The sequence below is a fragment of the Pseudopodoces humilis genome, chromosome 2 (assembly GCF_049639895.1).
Source record: "Pseudopodoces humilis isolate 2021_Gansu_Grassland_sample_001 chromosome 2, ASM4963989v1, whole genome shotgun sequence".
In the NCBI taxonomy this organism is placed as follows: domain Eukaryota; kingdom Metazoa; phylum Chordata; class Aves; order Passeriformes; family Paridae; genus Pseudopodoces; species Pseudopodoces humilis.
Window position 1 is genome coordinate 47,195,025 of NC_142201.1, and position 7,238 is coordinate 47,202,262.

Below are 7,238 nucleotides of genomic sequence, written 5' to 3' on the forward strand. Positions count from 1 at the left end.
GCACGCAACAATTTCAAATAGCCGTAGATGCATCTCTTGGCTGCAGTGGAGAGGAGTGTTCGCGTGTAGCTGATCTGTAGCTGATCTGCAAGGCAAATGCTCCCACAAAAGTGGCTTCCCGCTATCACTAATGGCCGGCACGCAGAACTTTATCCTGCAGCTGAGGCCATCACCTTTCCGTAGCTGCTTGCTGACCTGAGCAGCAGGGGCAGTGTTTTTGTGCAGGCAGTGATCACTGGTGAGCTGGGTGAGGACCTGCGGCAGTGGGGTGAAGCGGCAGTACGCGCGTGGGAGGGCAGAGAAGTGGAGAGCCAGCTCCATTGTTGGAGTTAGGTTTCTCGATGGGGGTGGGAATGAAGATAGGCAGGATTATAAGGAAGGAGGAGGTGGAAGCGTGAGACTTTGTGCCTGTGTGTCTGGGACCTTGCTTGCAGCCCTTAAACCCTGCTCGTGTAGCAGTTACTAAAGCTATCCAAATGAAAAGAAAAACATGTTTGGAAAGTTCCGGCCTGTTCTCTTCGTTGCATTTGTTTTGTTTCTTGTACAACTCCGTTGCACATCAAAAGCCTCGGCAGTTAGGAAACAAAGTTGGCAGAGAAATATAGGCAACAGATTAATATTATTTTCCTAACAGGATTTTCTCATTTTTCTTCACTATATATATTGAATGTTTAATTATTCTGTCCTAAAAGGAGCAGTTATTAATAAAGGTCATCTTGAGTTTAAGAAAGTTTGTACAGAGTATTGCAATGTGTTTCAGTTTCCAAAACCTCTTAATTATATTTCCAGATTTCACAGGACGTGGAAATTGGAGCATTCATGGAATCAGTTTGACATCTTCTGTATCTGTAGCAACAATTATCTCCAAAATAAACTTTTTGTGAAGTGTTGCATGTGACATAGCTCAGGAAGTTGTCACCTGATCTCCATGGCTTTTTAAGTGTTGTGTCTGAGCTCTGCGATACACTGTCCTAGAAACTCCAACTGGTTAAGAGTTGCCAAATGGAATTTGAGACTGCAAGTGTTGGAATACAGTTGAGTAAGCATTTACTAAGACGTAATGTTCAGTTTTGAACTCATGCAATTCATGTCTTTTAAAGGAAGAAAGGACAATAAGCAAGAACCAAAGTGTATTTAATAGGAAAATTGGAAAATATTCCACAGTGCTTGGGAAAAGAGTCAGTAGAGGCAGGAGCAGATTCAGTAGAGATAATAGAGTTGTGTGTGGAGAGGGAGCTTCATATTTAGGGACAAATTTTGGATGGATGGTTTAGCTTATATACAGAGACCAAACTTACTTTGGGAATATAAATTTAGTTATGGGACTTATACCAAAGCAGGCCATGTGACTAATTTAGGCTTTAAATATGCCCTTCTTTTGATTCTTATTCTTTCTGGAACATCAAAATATTAAAAAAAAGGGAGATCACACATTTCTTTCAGATCTTTGTATTTTCAAAATAGTGTTATCTGTATATTTTAATTTAACTGTCTGATTCCAGAGGTTTTGACCATAACATAATATTAACCTATAATGCAAAGCAATTTGCAAGCACTAAGGTTCCTTAAAATCACAGAACCACAGAATGGTTGAGGTTGGAATGGACCTCTGGAGGCCATCTGGCCCACCCCCTGCTCAAGCAGGGATACCTAGAGCAGGCTGTCCAGGACCAGAGAGTTTTTGAATATCTCTGAGAATGGAGTCTCCACAAGTTCTTGGGGAAACTTAAGTCAGTTCTTGGTCACTCTCACAGTAAAAAAAAAAAATAAATTCCAATGTCCAGAAGGAGCCTCCAGTGTTTCTGTGTGGGCCCATAGTTCTGTCACTGAGCACTACTGAGAAGAACCTGGCTCCATCTGCTATGCACCTGCCCTTCAGGTATTTATATACATTGATGGGATCCCCTCAGAGCCATTTCTGATGCAGGCTGAAGGGCTCCAGATCTTGAAGGCTTTCTTCACAGAAAAGATGCTCCAGTCCCTTCGTCACCCTGGTGGCTCTCTGCTGGTCTCTCTCCCATGAGTTCATATTTCTCCTGTACTCTCCTGTACAGAATATACATTGAATGTAGGAAATGCGTCTTTCAGAAATTCTAGGGCTTTATTACTTAGGTGAACAAATCAAGTGGACTGTCCTGTTGACTAAAACACTTGAATGCTAGTTTTAAGATTTATTTTTTCATTTTAACATTCTTAAACCTTAAGGGCCTATAACAACAGTAATGGTTAGTGTTGCTCTATTAGGAACGGCGAAATGAACGACACAGACTCTCTCAGGAGTCAGTCAGGAGAATTTCTCTCAGTTTATTGCTTCAGATCTTTTTTATAGACCGATAGACGTGAAAGGTACAGAAAAGAAACTCTTACTGGCTAGTAAACTAACACATCACCATCATTGGTCAGTGGTATACACCACCCCTCGACCTTCTCTTGCCAGAAAACAAGGAACAGACAAACAGCACCTGCAAGGCTGTTTTCTGTCTCTGAGGATTGTTTCAAATCCTCCTTATGAATTCTCAGGCCACTTTCTCAGGCAAGACTGAGAAAGCTATGTGGCCTGCAGTTTCACATGCTCTCTGTTTCAGAGTTAGCATCCATAGGTTAGGACTGTTTTCTGGATCCTGCAGAATATTATTTTTTGTCAAAGAGCTGTATTTAAAGAGACAGAAATAGTCCTCTAAATAACATGTAATCAAAATATTTTCAAATTTACATTTAAAAGGAAGTATTGCTTCAGACCTTTTTTAGGAAAAAAGAAACTTAATTGCTGTTAGTCAGCAAACTTACAACAGTTTAAACTTTGTTCCACCATGAAAATCAGCCAAGAAAATATTCTTCTTGGTAACAACAGATCTTGCAAGCCCAGTTCTGTGAAAAGTTGTCTTGAAGGATGGCATTTGAATTCAGACAAGTCTGAATTAATTGCATGAAGGCAAGCAGTCCAGGACTGTTAGCAATTTTAATCTTGTTTTTCATTCATTATTCAATCAGTGACCAGCAAATAAGAAAGTACAGTATTTATCTTTACATTTCTTCACCTGTATAAGCCTACTCAAATTTTTAAGGTTTCTTATGGAACTTTCAGAGTAGGTAGATTTCAGAACTAAGTTAATTTTATGGTAATAAAGATACATAAACCAAATACTTATATTGGTTAAAATACAAATATTTATATTACATTTATAGTACATAATTTTGTACTATTTTAAGTAAATATAGCAGTTACTATTTTACTTGCTATACCATATAAAGAATTTAAAAATTAAAAGCTGTACATTCCTATCAAAACCTGGGCAAAAAGTAAAATTTCAGGTTTTATAGCTTTGCTTTACACCTTAAGCATGTGTTTTTAAATGTCTAATATAGATAATGTCAGTGAGAATTTTTTTTTTCCAAATGTAAATCTAATTAAATTAAAGTACTTAATTTACTCATGGACCAATCCTAAATCAGGCTGTGAATTTATTGACCATATCTATTTTCCTCTGTATTTTCAAACTCCTTTTATAAACTATTTGGTTTTAATTCTGTGTTCCTTTTTACGTAAACTGCACAAAATTTCCAATCTCTGTATGGGCTTAGATAGTTACTTTAAGCAGGAAGTTGGTTTAAACAAATCATTGGGACTGAATTTCTTAGAAAGAAACAGCAGAACTTTGGCTTGGTTTTCTTTTCTTCTCCTTTTTTTAGGCAACACAGGCAATGCCACAGCCACCATTAGTAGGAACACTGGGCTACTTTTAAGATTTTTGTAGCCGAATTTAGATTTTCAATTACACTGTAATCATCTGTGTTCAGTGTGCATATACACGTGTACAGTTTTGCAAACCTGCCCTTTGGATATGTCCAAATACCATGCAGGTGTGTCTGAACCAGGTTTAAAAGTCACTACTGCAACACAGAGCTCAGACTGGGAAATATCTCAAATATTTGTCTTGGTCTAGGACAGATTTTGCAGCCTGCAAGGATCTCTTTTCTGCTGCAGCTATTTCCTGCTAAGTCATGGAGACAGTACTGAACTAGCTCAGATATATTCTAAAAAGCTCCTCATGGCTGTGCATGCCACAATTGTACTTTGTCTAAGCTCATAGCAGGGTTAGATCCCTACATCTCTGTTGTCTCCCTTATAACCTACATTAATTACCTTTGCTAACTACAAGCACAGTTAAAGCCGGACACCACAGAAGTGAAGGAACATCATCTTTCAAAAAGGCTTCAGACAAGTTCAGAGAGCCAATGCTTACATTAGCAGTAGTACAGCTTCTTCAGTACAGCTCAATGGCTTTGCAAGGAGAAAAAAAGAGCCTAATGAGCTGCCATTGCGAGGCGATTGCTTAGCCACTTCTGTGCAGTAATCTGTGAGCCTAGAGCAAACAGTACAGAGTCCATAAACAAAGGCTGAAGCAATGTGTGCTTGTCTCTCCGAGCAGATTCTTCTTTAAAGTCTCATTTCCATATGATGTGATGCATTAAGAATGAAGAATGAATGCAAAGGCTGCTGGTGTTTCACACAGGTAACAGAGGAGGGTCTAACACTGAGTAAGAAGGATCTACCAAGTCCCACCTCTTTGGAGAGGCACGTGTACTTGAGAGAAGTTAGTTTAAAGAACAATCACAGGAACAGACACGTAAGTGCCAGTTTGAAGTTGTTAATTTTAAAATTAGATTATTTTGTAAAAATCTGTGAGTTTGTAACTATTTGTTTTTAATCCCTGGTAATAAAATATAATACTTTAAATATTTTTGTGTTATGAACACTGATGGTGGACACTACCTAAACACACCACAAATGTCAAAAGCCGAGAAACAAACATAATTTTCTACAATTCATATGGCCTAGCTTTTCAGTGTGTTTTCAGCTACAGATCTGATGTTAAAAACCTGATGTTGACAGTTGCCAACATGTCCTGTTATGTAAATACATAATGTTTAACAAATAAAAAAAAAATGCCCCTCTGGCTTTGAAGTTTTCATTTAACAATTGAGATTGAATGGAATGTGCAAAAGTCAGAGTCAATAAAATCAGAGACAGTAAATTTGAAATACAGAATAAAGAATATAAATGCACATCAAACTGTGAAGGAATGTGGGAAATATGTGAGAAAATACCTTCAGCTGAAAAACAATGAACAACAAAACAATCCCCAAACCTTTGAAATCTTTTTGGGGAAAAAATGGAGGAAATGGTAGAAAATACAGACATCTGTAGGCTTAGTGCATCAGAAGTCAATAAAGATGCAAGCTACAAGAAGAAATCTAATGCTGTTATGAAGTCTTATTTGGACAAGATATTTCTATTCTGATCTTGGCAATATTTGTCATTTTTGTAATATCAATAAGGCATGATTAAGTAGAAAACAGTTTTAGCATGTATTCCTTAGGAAAAAGATTATTCAAATATTTGTTAATCCATTTATTTGAAAGCTACTTGGATATTAAATTGGCTGTATGCAAAACAAAATCTAATCAGTTCAGGCCTTGATGTTATCTGAAAATTATTTTCTTATTCAACTAGAAGAGGAAAGAGCAAACAATAGATACACAAGTAACTCCATGTTCTTGTAGTGCCAATGTTGCTGTAAGTATTAACTGCAAAGCACAGTCTCTGTCCTAAAGGAACAGAAGGAAGCTGGATATATATTCACAATAATTTACTGCTAGATCAGTAAGTCTGAAGTGCTGGAATTTCTCCTAACACTTATAATGCAATATAAAAATCTATTTGAAAAAGCGATAAAATGACAATTATTTTTCAGTTATCCAAATTATGTTGATCATTCAAATCAGATGTGCTGTGACACTGCCCTGCACAGTACTGTTAGTGGGTTTTTCTAAATAACTTTCAGTCTGTTCATCATTGTATATGTTCCCCATATATACAGCTCTTGAACAGGCTTTATGACCAAATTGATTTTTTTCTACATAAAACAAAGCTCTGCATAAATTATAAGCCTCTTTTATTATGAACCTCCCCTTTTATCCTGTGTTTGTAATGCAACTGCATTAAAAACCACATAGTGGTTACAGAGCTGTTGAGCTGTTAAAGTGGCTCCTTGTAATGCCAGCTTAGTCTCCCTTGAACATAAGGCAGAATACAAACAGAAATAGAGCAGAATATAACAGAAATGTTGTTAACCACCAGATTGTCAACATGACCTAGCCAGCTGCAGAGCTAACTCAGCCTAAATTCTGGCTAAGGCCCCATGCCTCGAGTTTCCTGTTGAGTAAGCATTCTGTTTCTTGGTTCAAATGACTCTTCAATTGACTTCCAGAGGATTTCTGATGTTTATAGATTTTATCTATTAGCTAGCCATGTAAGCTTAGGTAGCATGAGAATATGATCTCTTACCTCAACAGATGATTTCTCAAACATGGAGAAAAATGTTCTTTTTCACTGGTCCAGCATGTTAACAGTCAAATAACATTGTGTCCCATTGTCAGAATACACTCTGCTATTTCAGATAGAGGCAGTTGCCTAAATTTTATCCAATCACTGCTCAGGAACTAGTAATATGCAAACACATAAAAGTTGCTCAGGTCTTTTGCATACTCATGTTTTGAAAAGTATGTAGCTCTCTGGAAAAAATGCCTCCTTCGGTGAATCTGAGTGGAAGTGTCCATCAACATCTGATCTGACCTAGGGCTGCAGTGGTAGGAAGAAAAAATAAATGTTGAGAAATAATCTTCAGCGGAGATTTCCACTGAAGCTAGCTTTTGTTCCATTGTGTAGGTAGTGTCAGGCCTGATATTTCAGCATTCCTGTCAGTTTGGAGGCAAAGAAAGCAGCGCTATGCTTGAAAGTCTTAAATGCTGCTGGTAGTATGTAGAAGGGCTCTAAACCAAGTAGTTCAGTAAGAGTTTGAGCTTCACAAGCTTATGTGAGTTCAGCTATTTGAAAGGAAGAACGCTTATCTTGAAATATTTGTCAGCTGTGTTGCCCCAATTTATTCTACTACAGAGCAGTTAGCTCACCTAAATTTAGATGTTTCTGTCACAGATGTCTGCACTGGATCCAGATATCTGGGTATTTTTTATAGCAAGTGGAGGAAAAAAGGCACTTTCATGATGCAATTGATCTCATTCTAAGATACATGCTCCTGGTCTTCTCATTGGGCACCTCTGAAAAATGTACGGCCACCTTTTCTTCATTCCCTCCCTGAAGGTATTTATACACATGGATGGGATTCCCCTCAGCCTCTCTTCCCCATGCCCAAGTCTCTCAGCCAACAATGAGAGGT